Raw genomic sequence first — 20518 nt, 5'->3', positions numbered from 1 at the left:
CATTCATCTGGTGTACTTCTGCTAAGTGTAATTGTAGATACCAAGCCACATTAACACACAGTACAGTTTTTAAAAGAGAAAAATCTTTATTCCCATCACTTTCTTTTACAAATAATAAAAATGGTTAAAAAAAATAGTGTGAGTTATGGGTGTTAAAATATCTAAACTATCAACCTGTATTTATTCAGGTTATAAACTAACTTATAAACTATCAACCAGTATTTACTCAGCATTTTATATGCTAAATATATCCTTTAATTCTGTGTGTGTGTGTGTATGTGTGTCTGTGTATGCTTTTATAGGCGTTACTGGAAGAACAGAGATAACCCATGTGGAGTAATAGTATGGAAATATCCTGAAACTCCTTCAGAGTCTAAATAAACTGACTGGATTGGAGTTTCACAAGCAAGGAACCTGGTCCATGGGCAATTTGCTGCAGGTAAGTGAGAGGTATAATTTACTCTGTTAGAATCCCTCAAAGATTCATTGGCTATGGGGCTGTTAATTGCATTTCAGATGATTATAATGTTCATTTGGTACAGCTGACAGCTTCTCTTCCCTCCCAAACGTACACATGTGGATGCCAACATATGGCTAAATATCTGGTCATTTCATCTTGCTCATTTGGGCTTCAGTCAGTTACAAAAGGAGGAAGCAGGAGGAAAAAAGTACCCACCCCATAAAACTTTTACTAGCTGTGATTTCTGTGGAGGGGTGGGAGTCAGACTCGCTGTTCATGGAGCAGATGTTCCTCCAAAGTGCCTGGGAGTTGAAAGAGTGGCAGATTGGGCTGCCCAGGATTCAGAATGAAACAAGCAGACAACTGGCGATGCCCCCCACCTTCTCTTTTGAAAAGGGGGGCAGCCGTGAGGTCATTAATATGGAACAAAGTGTTTGGGAAAGGTAGCAGGCTTTTTATTCTTCCTTTGAAAACCCGGTGAGATTGGAATGCTGGATGTGGTCACAGCATGAAAATAGTTGCTGTTGGGCTGATGGGAAAGTTGAACTTGTCTAAATGAACCAGTGGGGAGGCATGAAAGTCCAAGTGACTCCTACAAGTGGCAGTTTGTGAGCTGGGGCGTGCGTTGTGGCATCTCCTTCTGCTTCCTGTCGGACCATCAATGGTCAAGGCGACGTGAGACTAGAAGTAAGAGCTGTCTAGCTCTGTTAAAGGGAAATAATAGGTTCATTCACCTGTGGTGTTTCACTGTGTTGAGGAGAAAAATAAAAGATCAAAGCCTGAATCTCTATCTTTGGCAAGAGAGATATTTGTACTTGCCATTTTAATTGGCAAATATTGACTCGAATCATTCATGCTGTTTTAAGGGGGAAAGAAGAAATGGTTGTAAGAACCTGAGATCACAGTTGAAGGTGGAATTGTTCATACATTTTCCTGTGAATATTTAGTCTTCGTAGGTTGCATATATAACAGCTATATGTCCTAAAGTCATAACTCAAGAGCTCCCTGGAACACAATTTTTCTTTCTTGCATCAACTCCATCACATTATGGAGACTAAGCCAATAGAAGACATGCTCTCTGTCTCTAAAGAGACCGCTCTGTTTTGAGAGTCATGTAAGAACACAGATATGGAGATGTTTTGTAGTGTGGAAAGTGCTTGCTAAACATGAGGAGGTAATGGTAAGAGTAAGTATTGTAGAGGAATGTGAACCAATAAAGAAAGGATTTGAGCTCTTTTTTGTTTTTAAGATTTTATTTATTTGTTTGAGAAAGAAATAGAGAGCAAGTGCATGAGCAAGGGGGGCAGAGGGACAAGCAATTGTGGAGTCTGTTGCAAGGCTTAATCCCAGGACCCTGAGATCACAACCTGAGCCGAAGTCAGATGCCTAACAGACTGAGCCATCCAGGTACCCTGTGAAGCTCTTTTCTTTTTTTCTTTTTTAAAGTGTATGTGATTGTCCCATTTCTTTGTCTTTAATCTTGGTCCTTCTATCTGTTCAGAAAGGGGGATGCTGTTTCCTTTCTTTTTTTCTTTCTTTCTTTTTTAAGATTTTATTTATTTGACAGAGAGCGAGACAATGAAGGGAGAACATAAGCCGGGGGAGGGGCATGGAAGAGGGAGAAGCAGTTTTTTCACTGAGCAGGGAGCCCGATCCTGGGGTCCATCCAAGGACTCTGGAATTATGACCTGAGCAGAAAGCAGACTCTTAACAACTGAGCCACCCAGGCACCCCTGGGATGCTATTTTAGTTAATATCGTTTGTTTATGGGGAAGAAAGACCTGTGTAAGTGAAAAGAGAATTATCTGGTAACATACATGGGCCAGAACTGAATCATAACTTGAAAACAAGGTGGGGAAAAGGCAGCGCTAGAATGTTCTCCTATTTTTGTTCTGTTCTCAAAAACAGAACACTTATCTCTCTGCAGCTCTACTTCTCCCTGAACTCCTATCCACCTCCTGCTTTTGATTGTTTTTCCTGGCACCGTGTTTGCCTATCTCATAATTTTGCCTTGCATGTAGTCTCTCATTGCCTTTCTCACTACTTTCCCTTTATTTGGCTTCAAACCCTGCCACGGATAGCCTACATCTGTTAGGCTGCACTCGGGAAACAGAAACTGTACCAGTTATTTTAACAGACACATTTTTTTTTTAATTTTTTCAATTTATTTATTTTCAGAAAAACAGTATTCATTATTTTTTCACCACACCCAGTGCTCCATGCAATCCATGCCCTCTATAATATCCACCACCTGGTTCCCCCAATCTCCCACACCCCCACCACTTCAAACCCCTCAGATTGTTTTTCAGAGTCCATAGTCTCTCATTGTTCATCTCCCCTTCCAATTTACCCCAACTCCCTTCTCCTCTCCATCTCCCCATGTCCTCCACGCTATTTGTTATGCTCCACAAATAAGTGAAACCATATGATAGTTGACTCTCTCTGCTTGACTGATTTCACTCAGCATAATCTCTTCCAGTCCCGTCCATGTTGCTACAAAAGTTGGGTATTCATCCTTTCTGATGGAGGCATAATACTCCGTAGTGTGTATGGACCACATCTTCCTTATCCATTCATCCGTTGAAGGGCATCTTGGTTCTTTCCATAGTTTGGCGACCATGGCCATTGCTGCTATAAACATTGGGGTACAGATGGCCCTTCTTTTCATGACATCTGTATCTTTGGGGTAAATACCCAGGAGTGCAATTGCAGGGTCATAGGGAAGTTCCACACATTTTAAGAATTATTAACCCGATACTGGAGAACTGGAAAGGCAAAAGGTGGCATTGAGGAATCACAGAAGTAGTCACTTCTATATTTGTTGCCCTGGTTTCAGGGACAGCAGGCAAGAGTTTGGGATGATTAGAAGTTGGAATACTGAAGAATGGATTTTGTACAGCTGGACTTCAGGAGTCTTGGGTGGCGGTGTTGCTTTAGAAGTTTAGGGGGTGGGGAGGACTCACATTGCTGAGATTTGTGTCTCTAACAAGGATTGTACCAGCTGGCTGTTGCTAGTGCCCCAGGAGCTCAGATTGGGGACCATATGCAGCTGGGACTCCAGAATATTGCGAGGGATCACTTCCAGCAAATACTGTAGCCTGAGAAACTAGAAGGGAGCCCACAGATGGGACCAGGTGGCAAAGGGGATATACTCTGCGGCGACCCAAGCCCCACCTCTCAAAACAAAATAGAGGAAGATGCATTTGATTGAAACGTAGTCATTTAATAATGACCACAATAAAAAAAAAAAAATTGGCGCAGGGCTATGCTGGACAGGTTTCCTTAAAATCAACTAAGGGCAGTTCTGTGATTACCATATAGTCCAGAGGCAAAATATGTGGATGTGATGTTATTGATGATTGAATTTTTAATGGTTTCATTGTGAAACAGCGTACATTAATGTGTAATTTTAAGAAATGACATTGGAGGTATTCCATGTACCTTGTTCCACTTTCCCTCTAGTGATAATTATCTTACAAAATTATAGGACAACAACTAGGATATCAAATTAGTACAGTCACAAGACAGAGCATTTCTATCATCACAAGGGGCCTTTCTCTTGTCCTTTTATAGCCACACCCACTTCATCCCCATCCCCCAATATTTGTCCTAAGCAACTTGCAACTACTGATCTTTCGGTTTCTATCATTTACTCATTACAAGAATGTTGTATAAATGGAATCATTTGGAATTGGCTTTTTTTTTTTTAAGATTTTATTTATTTGTTTGACACAGAGGGAGAGAAATCACAAGTAGGCAGAGAGGCAGGCAGAGAGAGAGCGGGAAGCAGGCTCTCCGCTGAGTAGAGAGCCCGATGCGGGACTCAATCTCAGGACCCTGAGATCATGACCTGAGCCGAAGGCAGAGGTTTAACCCACTGAGCCACCCAGGCGCCCCTGGAATTGGCTTTTTTTAAGCAATGTAATTCTCAGGAGGTTTACCTAAGTTATTGTACATAGTAATTCATTTTTTTTTAACTAAGTACTATTTCTGGGAAGGATATACAATAGTGTGTTTATGCAGTTGTTTCCAGTTTGGAGCTGTTATAAATACATTTGCTACAAAAATGAATGTACAGATTTTTGTGTGAAGATAAGATTTCATTTCGTTTCCCAAAAGTGAACTGCTTGATTATGTGACAGTTGCATATTTAGAATTTTTTTCCCTAGCTCTATTGTAATATAACTGACATACAACATTGTATAAGTTTAAGGTTTACAAACGGATGATTTGAGACAAGTGTATACTATGAACTGTTTACTTCTATAAGGTTAGTTAACAACATGCTATGTTTGAAATAATTGCCATTTTGTGGTGGTGGTGGTGAGAACATTTTAGATCTATTCTCTCAGCTATGCAAAACAGTATCATTAACTATAGTCATCCTGTTGTACCTGAGCTCTCCAAACCTTATTCATCTTGTAACAAAGTTTATACGTTTGGAGCAATGCCTCCTTATAACTTCCCACAACCCTTGGTAATAATCAATCTCCTATTTGTTTTATGAGTTCAGTGTTTTTCGATCATACAGTATTTGTCTTTCTCTATCTGACTTATTTTACTTAGCATAATGCCGTCAAGGTCTACCCATTTTATCACAAACAGCAGAATTTTTTATGACTAATATTTCATATATATGTATCTATATAGTTATATATGTTACTTATATATAATATGAAAAAAATTATAACATTTTCTTTATCCATTTATTGATTGACCCTTAAGTTGTTATCATGTCTTGGTTATTGTGACTAATGCTGCATTGAAGATGGGAGTGCAGACATTCAAGATACTTTCATTTTCTTTAGATAATATATCCAGAGGTGGAATTACTGGATCATATGGTAGTTCTGTTTTTAATTTTTGGGGGGCATCTGTATACTGCTTTCTACAGTGGCTGCACCAATTTATACTCCCATCATTGGTCCCCCAGGGTTTCCCTTTTCTCCTTATCCTTGCCAACACTTTTAGCTATACATTTTTTGTTTGTTTCTTTGTTTTTTTCAGGTTTTTTTTTTTTAAATAATGCAGGTATGAGGAGATCTCTCATTGTGGTTTTGATTTGCAACAGGAAAGCTAGAAAAAGATGCTCTCAACCAGGAAAGGAAGGACAGAGTGAGGAGTGAGTTACCCCAACCTTTTGGGACACTGCATAAAGGACTTACTGGGATGTGACCCCATCCAGAAACTGGCAAAGCTAACATGTATGGGGGTACCTAGGAACAAATATTTATGGCAGGGGCCCCAGGATCAGCCATGCGGTGGGAGGAACAGTGGTTTTAGTGACCTACTCTGCAGAAGACTTCATCAGCTTTTGCCACTAAGGAAACGAGACTCAGACAGCCTATGAATTTCAGTGGATTTAGCCCCACAGGTTTTCGTGTTTGCAGATGCCAGCTGTTCTGAGTTCTTTCCCGTTCCTGCCCACAGCATTCCTAGGCTGGGAGCCCCTGAGTCCCAAATGGTAGCCAGTCCTGTGCTTTGTGGCTGTGCAAATACATAATGCCAGTCTCGTCCCACTTGTTGATTTTTGTCTTTGTTGCTTGTGCTTTTGGTGTGATATCCACCCCCCGCCCAAAAAATGTTGCCAAGACCAATGTCAAAGAGCTTTTCCCTAATTATGTCATTGTGTCTTTATTTTCATTTCCCTAAAAACTAGTGATGCTTAAAATCATTTTTTTTGTGTGTGTTTATTTACTGTATGCATGTCCTCTTCAGGGAAATATCTGTTCATGTTTCTTATCCATTTTCTAATTGAATTGTTTGTTTGTTTTTAAGTTCTTTATTTTTTTTGAGAGAGAACATGAGCGGGGGGAGGGGAAAGAAAGGCAGAGGAGGAAGCAGACTCCCTGCCAATCAGAGGGACCAACACAGGGCTCAATCCCAGAACCCTGAGATCATGACCTGAGCAGAAGGCAGATGCTTAACCCACTGAGTCACCCCAGGCACCCCAGTATTTTAACTCTAGAGTTTTGAGAACTTCATTTTTTTTTCTTTTTTGTATATTCTTGGCACTAAGCTTTGTCAGATAAATAGTTTGCAAATGTTCTCTCCCATTTTTTAACTTGAGTTTTTACCCTCTACTAGGCATTCACAGAACAAAAGTTTTGAATTTTCATGATGTCCAGTTTTCCAGTTTTCCCCTTCATGGATCATGCTGTTAGTGTCCAGTCCAAGAATTCTTTGCCTACCCTCAGGTCCCAAAGGTTTCCTCTCATGTTTTTATTTTTTTCCAAAAAATTTTGTATTCTTACTTATTGTATGTAAGTACATAATCCAGTTGGAGCTAAGTTTTGTATAGGAGGCGAGACTTCAGTCAGATTTAACTTGATTGCCCATGGATGTGGACTTGCTCCTTTTCGAGTGGGTATCTATGGGTCGTCTCCTTCATTTCATTTGAAAACCTCCTGGTTTTTGATGTAATGACTAATTTGCACTCAAAATGCAGACATTGGGGACATTATATTATGGGACTCTATATCTTATTCAGAACTTCTGTATTCGCTGGCTCCTTCTGAAAGGTAGAGTTCACACCAGGGTGGAACAGAATTCATATTCCTTAATTGGCCTTTGTTGACACGTGAGTGGATTGGGGCTTTTCATTACTTCCGGGCAATAGTTTCAGCTCTCCCACTAGATGTCCATTGATACTTCCCTGGCTAGTATAGGAGTGCATGTAACCTCTACCCACTTGGCCACCACTGACAACGCGGGCCGAAGAGTGGCCTCATGCATGGCTGCTGGGTGGAGGTGAAAGTCATGACTGTCCCCATGGCCAATTCTGATACTACTGTGGCATGTCAGGAGAAGGTCCCCTTGTTACTGTTAGGTGGAGACAGTAGTCTGGGGGGTCTCTATGTCATTCCGACTGACAATGCAAGGGATACAGGGTGCCTTGTTGCTGCCTGGCAAGGATAAACATTCTGATGTCCTACCTGGCCTTCTCTGGTATCACCTTACTGGGAAGTTTGGGGGACATTTCATAGCTTGGTGAAGGTGAAAATCTAGGTCCACACTTGGATTTTGCTGGCCTGAGAGGGGATAGAGCTACGAGTCTTTTCTGTGATGTTCAGCTGGGTGAGAGTCTTGTCTCACGGTTTTCTTTCTTGCTAAGTCATGTTTTCTTTGTCTTTTGAATAGAGAGAGCAGGACTTTGTTGTTTCCTTTTTTTTTTTTTTTTTTTTTTTTTTTTTTTGTCTGGACCTGTCAGTTTTTCTGGGTCTCTGGTCTCTTCTACCTTAAATCTGGGATATATGAGGCAAAAGGAAAACCCAAGACCTCTCACCACTGTGTCCTCACTTGGATCTAAGTTTCAGAGATTGTCTGTCTCTTGATCTCCACCTTTCAAGGTCTTATGTTTTTCTTTCTTTTCTTCTTACTCGATGGGGTGAATAGGAAAAGGAAAATCTACTCTACATCCTGAAAGTGGTAGTCCCTTGGAAGCATTTTTGAAGATACTGCGATGGATCTATTTACATGACTAAATTTTAAAATATAATCAAGTCAGAACAAGCAAACAAGAAAACAAAACAAAAATCCAACTTTTCGCCAAATCCATTCCCCTGTATTTGGGCAGGAATACCTGCAAAAACCATCTTACAGAGATGATGGCTTCACATAGTAGGGACTTAAGGATAATTATGGAATGAAGGAATATTTGCTAAATGAATTAAATTAACAACTTTTCTCTTACCTGTTAGAGAATATGCTAGACACTAAGTAGGATAGGTAGGTCCCATACTACATACATGTCATATCATTGAGACCTAACTATCAAGTTATATAAAAACCATCCCCAGTGCTAAAATAGAAAGACTAACATAACTACACTATGTGTTCAGAAGTTGTCTTTCATCTCCTTAGAGTAAGGCAGTGTCTTGTTCATCTTTGCTGCTAGTGCCTGATGCTACACATTACTCATCATACATGACTTGCCCTAGAAATTTAGCAGAGGGAGGGAGCATGCTTTGAGATGCTGGAAGTAATCTGTCTCATATTCTCAATATGCAGTAACCTCTGCAGAAAAGGAGTTCTGTAGCATTTCTAGATAATATAGTCCCACATTTCACATTTCTTTAGCCAGTCAGGGAATTCTTAATGTCAATCCTCGTCCTATGAATGAGCCCAGGTGCTTATTGTTGTAGCCTTGGTGGAAGCAGAAGAAAGATAAGCACCTTTCTTCACACATACACTTTAAAATATTTAAGATAAGGTACCCCTCTATTTGTATTTTATGATACATGCTTTGAGCCCAAATAGCAACTGTGGTAACCTTGTGTTTTGCAATAGATGTAGACCGGTGGTCTCTGAGTCAAGTGTCAATGCCACCCATCCCATTATACATAAGAAAAAAATAACTACAAAGAAAAATAAAAAATAGCAACATGTGATACCAAAATGATTTAACATCGTTGCCCTTTAAGATAGGCATGAATTCTGTCCTTAAACATATAGCCCAAGGAGGTGCTCTGAATTTCATGGATTGGTTATAAAAAGTCTTTCAGGGTAGGTATCACATAGACAATGGCTTTCCAGTTTCCTAAGGAAAGGACTTTATCCACAAATACAAAAAAGAACCTTGACAGAAAGCGTGAAGTACCACCAGCAAATAGTTTAGCACTTTGCTCTTGGACTAGTGGACACTAGAGGCTTAGAGAAAGTGCAAGAACTCTGATGCTTTAAGAATCTTGATGGACCAGAAACAGACCATGCTTCATGCAAAGCAAAGGGCTTGCTGCAAAAGCTGAGGAGTTTACTGATTGACTACAGTTGAAAAGCGAACTTTGCAACCTACATCATAAAACACTTACTTAGAGGACATCAGCTTTGATTTTGTGTATTGATAAAGCAGGAGTGTACTTAGGGGGTTTTCTAAATAATGAATATTTACAGAATCCATTTTTTTAAAAAGCATCCTGGTTTTTGTTTGGTTGTTTTCATCTTAAAAAGCTTGCTCTTGGGGTGAAAAGCTTCCCATGAGTGCCTACTGCTATAAAATAAATAGGAAGAGTGTAATATGAAGTATGGTGAGTTCTACTTTATACAGTTTTCAGTAAGGACTAAGCCTATTAAAATAAAGAGATTATATTTATATTTGGTATTCTTATTTCATGGAAATGAAACTTTGATTTCCTCTTCACTTTACTATCTCCTCTATACAGAAAATCAGACTGAGAACAAGAATTTGGAAATCTATGGCAGAATTTTATCTGTCCTTTAAACTTCGTAGCTTCCACTAATTGAAATGATCAGAATACTATACAGTACTCAGCCTGGAAGATAATCCATATTAACAGAAAACTACCCTATTCTGTGGTTTTTTTTTTTAATTTTTTATTTTTTATAAACATATATTTTTATCCCCAGGAGTACAGGTCTGTGAATCACCAGGTTTACACACTTCACAGCACTCACCAAAGCATATACCCTCCCCAATGTCCATAATCCCACCCCCTTTATTCTGTGGGTTTTAATATTTACAAAGATTATTAGGTTTTAAAACTTTGTCATGCCTGGAGTAATTATTTCCTTTTAAATATGGTTTTATTATATTCAGAATTAAAATGTTATTTAAAATATATCTTGGTATTATTAAAAACAAAACTACTTTTATTCTTAGAAACTTTCAAACAAAGTAATGAAATATTAATCACTTTGTTAAGGAAGAAAGATTCTGTGATAGAACCTATTTAAATGTTGTAGTTTTTTCTTCTTCTTTCTTTAAGACCACAAAAGTAAAGATTTGGCTCATCTCTGTCTCTCTAGATCTTTAGAAGCTTCACGCCTTGAAGAAATATATTACATCTTTTTTTTAAAGGACTTATTATAATCAAGGCAGTAGTTTATGGGAAAAGACAAATCTAAAAAGTCCTATTTCAAAATCTTGCTTCCCAAACTAGAGTAAAACAAGAGAGGATAGGATTGAAAGGAATTTGACTTGTAAGAAATGGCAGGAAGCTGAGAGCCCATAAGCAATTTTTTAATAAAATATTAATTTTTATTTTCAAAGTTAAGGTCAAAATATAAAAGCTAATAAAGAAATTAAAGACATCGAAAAGTATGAGTAAAAGAGTGGCAGGCACCTTTTATTGCCATCCTCCTAAATATGAGTTGCAGAAAAATTTGCAGTTTTCCTGCAGTTTTTTACATGCTAAATCATGTAAGACAAGACTTAGCCATTTATTCTGAGCCACATGACCTAGTTGAAAGCTGAGAGGTGTTAGATAGGTAGACAATGCAGAGAACACAATCAGAGAGATTGCATCTTCTTGCCACATTCCAGCTTATCAAACATAATTTCAGAAGTTTCTAGGTATATGTGAAACACCTTTTGAAGGAAGAGTTGGTCCATGTCTCTGAAGTCTCCTATCCTGTCTGTCCCACTAGGTGAAATGATCACATTATTGGCAGGGCCTTGATTTTCTCAGGTTTTTTCTTTCCCCAATGACAAATAGGCTTAATAACATGAGAATCCCCTATGCTTGATTATTACATTTTACATCTTTAAAGCTCCATATTCATGTTGCAAACACAATGAAATATCTCTGCAGTAAAGTAAAATGCTTCACAGCGCACATTGACTGTTCAAGAAACCAAACCATAAACCAGAAATTTCAAGGCAGTAAAACAATTTTTGAGGCAACCATTCCATTCAACTGAATGGTATGCATCTATTTCAGAGAGCAGCTCCTAAATTCAATGCCTTGCACAGAGAAGGTACAGCAATAACAAATTTTTGAATGAATGGTTGTTTATTTCATACATTTGGAAATAACAAGGTAGAATCAATAGTGTGCTGGAAAACCAGCTCTCTGAAGAAAAACAATAACAAACAAACAAACAAACAAAAAAACACAAAAGCTCCGGTTTTTGATGTTTTCCCGTTTCTGTGGTGTAAATACTCCCTCTATGGCCTGTTTCCAAGAACCAATGTGATGTCACTGAACACAGAGGAGGAAAGAGATATTCTGCACAGAATATTCTCTTGCAAACTGGTACAAACTAGCTCCAGGATTCTGCTGGTAAGTTACTTGGCTTGTTTTCATGTGATTTGGCAAAAGAAAATCATAGCACCAGATTTCCTTTGGTTAATTAGCTGACATGGTATTGACAAAAACTGGAGGATTCCTTTTTTTTTTCTTTCCTTTTCTTTTCTGTTTTTTTTTTTTTTTTTTTCTCGGTAATGATAACAAAGTGTTACTTTTTTTCTAGTGGGTTACCTGCAGGAAGTAGGTTGTAAGAATGCCTCCCCAGGAGTGTGTGTGCTTTTGATAGCAAATAAAAACCAGTGAAGTCCTTGTGAATTTTCCTGAAGTTGAAAAAGAAATCTCTTTAACAAGGGCCACCTACTTTGGGCCTGGGAGCTGTTCAGCAGGCCTTGAAGATCCTTATTCTTAGCCACTACAAGCTCAGCAACTGGATATGAAAGCCCTAGGCACAGCACTCTTTTAGCAACATGGTATATTAAGTCTTAAAATTTATAAAATCCTTCCAATCCCCAGGATGCCCAACTACTTTTGAACTCAAGAAATTTAGTACATGGATGTATTATAAAAAATCTTGAAGATAGTTTAACTACAGTTGAAACAATCACTCATTATAGAACTTCTATGGACCAAACCCTGTGCTGCCCATTTTTACACACACACACACACACACACACACACACACACTTGTATTTATATAAAATTTATATATTAAACATAAAAATAATAAATATAAATGCATATATTTTTACTTAATTCATGTGCCTTTACACTTTGTGGTAAAAACAGAAATTCTTCCACTTTATGAAGAGTGAAAATGGCATCCCACAGGTTATTAAAAATAATATTTTAATAACAATGACAGTCATCATCTGTTTCATATCTACTATGTCGTAGGCATTTCATATTTACCATTTTAATCAGTATTCTTCATGCTATTTATGCTCTATAGATGAGGTAAATGAAGCTGATACTGAGAAAAAGTTATGCATGAGATCAAGGGGTATTAAGTTAGGAAGAGTTGAATCATCACAAGTCCATATTTCTCTAAATCCATTGTTTGCCTTGTATTAATTCAGTCATCCCACATGTGTTTATTGAGTACCCACTGTGATTCAGGCACTGTTCTTGGCTTTGGGGATACAATAAAAAGCAAACACAAATTCCAGCTCTTCTTTATCCACATTTTAGTCAGCATAGACAGTCAACAAAGAAAGAAGTATAATAAAAATACTATCAAACGAGTATTATGCCAGATGGTGGTAGGCTCTATAGAAAACTATAAAGGAGGGAAGGAACAAATTATACTGGTGTGGGAGTGCCTTGCCATTTTAAATGGAGAATCAAGGGAAGGCATCACAAAGGAAGTAAGCAAAACCCAAAGGAGGTGAGAGACTGAAGCATGCAGATATCTGGGAGCACAGATGCTCAGGTGGAGGAAATGAGGGGAGAGGCCAGGAAGTGAGAGCATGCTTAGTGCATTTGGGGAACACCAAAAGCTACAGAACAGTGAAGCAGAGCAAGGGAGGGAGAAGGGATGGAACTGGGGTACTGCAAGTGGGGTATGTGGGTTAGGATGCTAGATTCCTCTGGCTTCTGTGGGGAGTATAGACTGAAGAGTGAGGAGTGGAGTGAGTGAGTGAGTGAGGAGAGAAGAAGAAAGAACAATTAGTAGGCTGTTGCAAAATTCATGCGAAAGATGATCGTTTCTTACAGCATGACGATAGAGGCACACGTGGTAAGAATTGGTTGGATTCTGAGTATGGCTGGAGTATATATAATTTTTGAGATGCTTCAAGGTAGGATGGGAAAGAGCAAAAGTAAGCATAATGCTAAAGTTTTTGGATGGGATAAATGGAAGTTTCAGTTTTCATTTATTGAAAATGGGCAGGGCCTTGGAAAGGGAGATTTGGGGTAGAAGATGAGCTTGTCTAAAATATGGTAAGTTTAAAATGGAGGGGAATGCAAGAATAAAATAATATCTAACTTCAAAGTATAATTATAAGTTTTATTAAGTTAATGTATATGAGAAGACTATCAATGTTGGTTAGCTCTTTTTTCTTCATCCTAGTCTCAGTAGGGTGGTATAATTGTGTCAAGACTAAGATTTAGAGAGTAGCTATAATAGAATCAGTAGACCATGGGTAACTTATTTCATATACAGAGGAACAGGGTTTTTTTGTTTTTGTTTTTGTTGTTTTGTTTTGTTTGTTTTTGTTTTGTTTTGTTTTTACTTTGGCTTAAAATCTCAGAACAGGCTGGTGTGTGCTTGCGGATACAGAGTTTCTCAGGCTAGAAGGAAGACTCAAGACAGAAGAAGATAGCATGGGGTTGGCCCTGTTGAAGTCATTTCCAAACATCTGGAGTTGTTAAGAAATTAAATGGAAGAATCTGGCAGCCTGCAGGAGAAAATAACACCAGGTATGAGCTATGCCGCTCTGGGTCAGCAGCTAACATCAGGTGCAGAGTTAAGGAAGTTCTACCTCAGACACAGTGTGACGTTGTCACCTGAAGATAGAAGGGGGTCATAAGAAGAAGATGGTGTGTCAGAGCAACATTCTCAGTGTGCTCACTGCCAGATGGAAGTTGTTATACAACCTCTTGACCAAGATGAGAGTGAGTGGACATTTCCTAAGGCAAGACTTCCAAGAGGTTCTTAGAAACACCATTGGGCATCTTCATGAAATATGTGAATTTTTGATTCAGAGAAAATTAGAAAGTATCTCCTCTACCCATTAATGAGGCCTAATTTTTCACGCATTGGTTGGGGATGCCAAAGGTTATTCCTGTTGTATGTCATAGAGGACAGCCATTTCTCCAAGCAACCCTGGTGTGGTAGATGGTGACCTGGCCATCTGGAGGCATAAGGGACCCCTGTGGGAATTTTGGTAGTTAAATCCCAATGTCACTTTTCCATGCTGAGCCATTATATGCTCCTTATATGCCATTCTGTGGTTTTCTTACACTTTAGAGATTTAGTTGGTTTTACTTTACTTTCTGAGATGTTGTTACCTATGTCTTTATCCTCATAATTCATCTTAAGATGGTAAAGTTTTCCTGACTCTAATTTTACTTACTCTTTCTGTAAAAAGGATTTAGTGCTCTTGTCTGAACTTCCCTTAACCATAAGCCATATTCCTTAGGCTGAGTGTCTTGGGCCCCTGCTATTAGTCTATCCTAGATACTTCCTTTCACACAACGCATAGAGACATGCTGGCAGCTGGCTGTTGAAATAGATGTCTTGTGGAAGAGTACCTCCTTCGCTTTACTAACACACCCTAGTTGAGTAGTGACTACCAGGTGTTGTTTACTATGTTTTATCTAGAGGCAGGGTCACCCTAGGCCCTACCAGGTTGCCCCATGGTCTAAGGGGTCCATGTTTTGCTGCTAATCCATGCTGAGGCACAGCAGATAAGGCACACTCTCCTTTTCTCACATCTGCTTTTTACTCATTTATGGCCCCTTGTCTCTATTTCTGCTTTCAGATATCAGCCTTTTCCTCAATATCTGGGGCAAATATCTTCCTAATGAAGCAACTCCGGATGTCCCCCTGTGGAATATGTGCTCCCTGGATTGTCACTGCGTTCTTGTAGACATGTCTTATAGCATCTTATATGTACCTCTTTATGTGTGTGTGTATGTTCTTCCCTTACTACTTGAAGATTAGCTCCTTCCTTACAGCCTGAACAATAAGCATCACTTAGCTCTCCAAAGCCTGGGAATCCCTAGGGCAGCTGAGAAAGTTAATGAGACCCATAGGCTGGGAGTCTGGGATGTATTAGGAAAGGCTTAAGAAAAATCTCCCTGTAGACAACTAGCTTTAATTATAATTGAGATTTAAATTCATTTCAGTAACATACATTCACTTAGGGTAATAGAGCTCAAGGTCGCGAATGTTATCGTAGATTACCAGGATGAAACAGGCAAGAGAAGAAAGGGCTGGTAAATATTAGCAGGCCATTAAAGCCATAAGTTTGATTTATTTTATTATTATGCTATTTGGATGAGTTGGGGTGTTGGGACTCTTTTTGCAAGACTGCCTTAGGACTTGAGGAAAAGTCTATGAGCCAAAGACTAAACCTTTCAACTTGTAGCAACTTGATAACATCTTATAATTAGCCATGGACTCCCTTCGCCTTTTAAAAAGTTACCTATTTAAAAAAATAAAAAATAAAAAATTATTGAGAATGAGATCAGATGAATCAAAAGAAATAGAATCCACATTTTGTTGCTAGCCATAAACATAAAAACAAAGCACTTATCTCTAAAGCAAACTCTGTCCAAATGCTGGTATAAACACCCTGTTTTTCAGACTTAATGGGAATGTTGTGTTTAACTCCACATATACAGTGCTAAGACTTAACTATTTGACTCAGGTGGTTTTTCACAGATCAGTTGAGAAAGCAACATACTTATTTAATAAAATCCAAAAGCCCTGAAAACAACTTTCTTTAATCTGTAATAAACTGAAACATATATATATATATATATATATATATATATATATATATATATATGAATTTGCAGTATCTTCAATCAAGCTCCTTTCAGCATAAGCCCATCAACAGATGAATGGATCAAGAAGATGTGGTATATATACACAATGGAATACTATGCAGCCATCAAAAGAAATGAAATCTTGCCATTTGCAACAACATGGATGGAACGAGAGCGTATCATGCTTAGCGAAATAAGTCAAGCAGAGAAAGACAACTATCATATGATCTCCCTGATATGAGGAAGTGGTGATGCAACATGGGGGCTTAAGTGGGTACGAGAAGAATCAATGAAAGAAGATGGGATTGGGAGGGAGACAAACCATAAGTGACTCTTAATCTCACAAAACAAACTGAGGGTTGCTGGGGGGAAGGGGGTTTGGGAGTAGGGGGGTGGGATTATGGACATTGGGGGGGGGTATGTGCTTGGGTGAGTGCTGTGAAGTGTGTAAACCTGGCGATTCACAGACCTGTACCCCTGGGGATAAAAATATATGTTTATAAAATAAATAAATAAATAAATAAATAAAAATTTCAAAAAAAAAAAAAAAGACATAAACACAACTTCAGCGGCCCTTAGGTTGAAACCACTAAGAAAGAAGAATCATTATGGAAATTACACTCAGTTTGTACTGCTTTCCTGCAATTCCCCATCCTTTATTGTTAGTAAGCCTTGCTTTATTCTGAAAAGTTCCACTTCATACTAACACGGCTATTGACCATGAAATCCAGAAAAAAGAAGAAGGAGAAGAAGAAGAGGCCAGGGAGGGAAAGGGGGAGGTGGCAGGGAAGGAAGGGAGGGGCGGGGAGGAGGTGGAAGGGGAGGAAGAGGAGGAGAAGAAAAAGTCAACTGTGAGAAACAGAAGGTTTTCAAAGCACGCTGTGACCCAGCAAAATACTCTCCCCACATTGTATACAGAAAGGAATACAGGAACGTACATTCACAGGTGTCATTATTTACCCAAGTTTATAGCCAGTTCATTTAGTCAATGAAATGGGCTTTTAATTTATTCATGTCTCTATTTATTTAGTTAGTTTTTATAACCTCATTGATTTTTCTGCCTACAAAACACTGTTGTAAAGTCAAAATCAAAATTAAAAATTAAAATTAATAATTAAAATTAAAATTTAAAATTAAAAATCAAAACTAAATTTCCCCATAACTCCGTATTCCCCAAAGAACTTCCGTTATTTATCTCTTCCCTCTCCCCATTTTGTAGTAGAGGTAACTGGATCTCAGAACTGTGACTTGACTAAGACATTATTTAAATCAAAGCTTTTTACTGTAAAACCCATGATTGGGGTGTGTGTGTGTGTATGTGTGTGTTTATTCCTTTTGCATTCTATAAACATTTCATATTCAGTGGGAAAAGATAACTTTATCTTCTTCAGCACAAATATATTCTTTGGACCTGATCATTTATTCTTTTGTTTATCCACATATTCATTCTACCACTTATTGAATAATAAATATTAGTGAGGCTTAAATAAATACTAGAGAAATAAATGACTTAGGAAGAGGAGAAAAGAGATAAAGTGGTTGAGAAAGAGGAGCAAAGTCACCTCAACAAAGAGAAAGGGATTGCATTTCAATTAGAAAAGAAAAAGCTGAGTCTGGATTAAAACAGATTTCCATTCTATACGTTGTGCCCTTAAGAACTGCACAACGTGCTTCCTACCTCTGATGAGCTTGTTTAATCAGTATGTTTCCCTGAAAGTTTCCATTACTGAAGTATCTTCATTGCTGAGACCCTCCAGTGTTACAACACACTGGAGGGTGAAGTCAACACTGGCTAGATACACGTTATCCTGAGTGTTCCATTCAGAGATAAATAAGATAAAATCCCTGACTTTGTGATGGCCAAGTCCAGTAATGGGAACCCCTCCATGCACTTGTCTTGAGGTTTTATAACAGCTTCCTCAGATTATATAAGAGTTACAGGCACACTCATACTGTTGGGTATGCTCTCAATCGTATGTAAGGTTACATCTCAAATACAGACTGTCTTCCTGTCTATGTCCCCATTTCTGTGTTCCACCGCTGCCTTCCTTTCATCTTCATTCCTCATAGCTTGAACTAATTCTGGTTCCTCCGAAATGTAGACCTACAGGTGCCGGTAGAAAAAGAAGAAAGGGAAGCATTGGAAGCATCAGGAAACAATCTCATTAGTCTCCTTTCTTCTTGACCCAGAAACATTTCAGAACTTTGGTTGAGTTCCCTGGATGGCACATGGTTTTCTGAATTATTTTGAATGTGTGCTTTTTGATATGTTCGTTTTACCAATTTAAGAATATGTCACCAGTCTGAGCGATCACAAAATATTTCACTTTGGAGTCTGAGCCAAGCCTTTTCAAAAATGAATACCTAATATTGAATTCATCCTCCAATACATAGTTGTATTTTTTTTTTGACTACAAATCCACTTAACAAATATTTTTCAAGAGGCATAAGGTGGTAGAGATAATTAAAAATAATTAAAATTAGAAGCTCTGGGGTACAGATCTAGAGCCATCACTTACTAACTGTGTAACTTTGGCCAAGTCACTTAGCTTCTTTGAACCTCAATTTGCCTTTTGATAAAATTATGTCAATCATATCTCCCTCAAGCGCTTGTCATGAACATTAAATAAAACAATATTTGAGGGATACCTGCATGGTTCAGTCGGCTAAGTGTCTGAATCTTGGTTTCAGCTCAGGTCATGATCCCAGGGTCATAAGATTGAGCCCCACATCAGGCTCCTTGCTCAGTGTGTGGAGTCTGCTTGAGATTCTTTCCCCTTCCCTCTCCCACCTGCTCTGCTCTACCCACTCTCATTCTTTCTCACAAATAGATACATAAATAAAATCTTTATAAAAATATTTAGTAACAGGTATGGTTAGTAGTTCTGGGTTAAGTACCAGTTGTAAATTAATATAATAAGATATCACATTCTATATTTGCCAATAAGCTCATTATAGGGCTCCCAAAACTCAAAGAAATTATTTTGGGGGGCAAATATGCTTTACCTGGATGACATAATTGGCAAACAATGCAAGACCAATGTGGTCAAGTGATTCCATGCTAGTTAAATTCAGATCCCAGACGATAGTTTTGAAATGCTATTCCAAGTGGATATTTTTCTTACTCTACTTTACCAATGGTACATGGTTATAGTCTTTTTTTTAGTTATGTTCAGTTAGCCAACATATAGTACATCATTAGTTTTTGATGTCGTGATCAGTGATTCATTAGTTGCATATAACACCCAGGGCTCATCATAACAAGTGCCTTCCTTAATACCCGTCACCCAGTTGATCCATCCCACACCCCCTTCTGTAACCCTCAGTTTATTTCCCAGAGTCCAGAGTCTCTCATGCTTTGTCTCCCTCTCTGATTTTTTTTTGAAGATTATTTATTTATTTGTCAAAGAAAGAGAGAGAGAGAGAGAAAGCACAAGCAGAGGGGAGCAGTGGGCAGAGGAAGAAGCAGGCTCACTGCTGAGCAAGGAGGCCCATGCAGGACTGGATCCCCTGGGATTATGACCTGAGCCAAAGGCTGACACATAACTGACTGAGCCCACCCAGACATCCCTCCCTCTCATATTTCTTAGTGTAATAATCCTACAATCCATTTTGTGTTAAGAAAAAGTCGGGATGGATAGACGGGGGAGAGAAAGAGGAGTCTAAAATGAAGCCTTCCGAACGCAAATAACTCAAGTGGTATTAGGGGAAAGTGCAGCAGAACAAAAGTTCCCAGGGTAAAGCTGTGCAGCCATATGTCTGTCACAATATTGAGCTGTCACATACTGAGATTGCTAGTGTGACATCTTCATCAGTTTCCACGGACTCCAGCCAAAAACAACTCCAGCAATTGCAAGGGCACCGCCCTCGCTCCGCCCACCTTCTCCCCGGCAGCTTCAGAAAATCTGTGTTCTGTGCTCTGGACACATCTCCAGAGTGATTTCACTGTTGTGGGCATCAGCCAACGTTTGGCACACACAAAAAAAACCCAATCAGCTTCATCTCCATTTTTAACTGTGCTAAGATCCCGGAAAAGAGCATCAGATAGGCAGAAGATAGAGTCCAGCTCATTTCACAGAGTGAAAACCAATGCTGCTTTCTCCCTGCAGCAGAAGTACACATCAGGCATTCAGGAGATGGATTAGGGAAGTCAGAAAACTCGCCCATTATTCTCTAGAGAAAGCATAGTAAATTCTTTTCTCTCCTTTTAAATGGCTTATATTTATTTTTTTATATCATTATTATTTCACATAGAGACATTACTCACAGAAATGGAATTTCTTTTAAATTTCTCTGTTTCAAGATGCACAGAAACTGTGCCCCCAAGGAAAATAAGCGTATTCATGAGTGGGCTATGAAAGTATAAAGCACATTTTATATCATAAAAATCTCTGTCTCTTACAAAGTAAAGTAGCTTGGAATTGTGGGAGGCTGTTGGGAATGTTAAGATTATGGATGCTTTGGTCATTGTAGCCAGAGCTCACTTTAGATTTTGAAAGGCAAGCAGCCAAAGAACTGAGTTTGGTTGTATTTTGGTGAGAGTAATAATTGGAGGCTCTGCTTGTAGTTTAATACA

The 20518-nt window shown here is 38.7% G+C and overlaps 1 long non-coding RNA gene across 1 annotated transcript; it reads left to right on the top strand.

The window, feature by feature from the left end:
* The first annotated feature begins 308 nt into the window (after positions 1–308).
* LOC132008076 (uncharacterized) lies at positions 309–15865 on the top strand. Its single transcript, XR_009401536.1, has 3 exons — positions 309–439; positions 13698–13866; positions 14931–15865. It is a non-coding gene; the product is annotated as an uncharacterized LOC132008076 (long non-coding RNA).
* The last annotated feature ends 4653 nt before the right edge of the window (positions 15866–20518 follow it).

This window comes from Mustela nigripes, unplaced genomic scaffold (genome assembly GCF_022355385.1).
Source record: "Mustela nigripes isolate SB6536 unplaced genomic scaffold, MUSNIG.SB6536 HiC_scaffold_34, whole genome shotgun sequence".
Taxonomy (NCBI): Eukaryota; Metazoa; Chordata; class Mammalia; order Carnivora; family Mustelidae; genus Mustela; species Mustela nigripes.
This window is presented reverse-complemented; position numbering and strand designations above follow the sequence as displayed.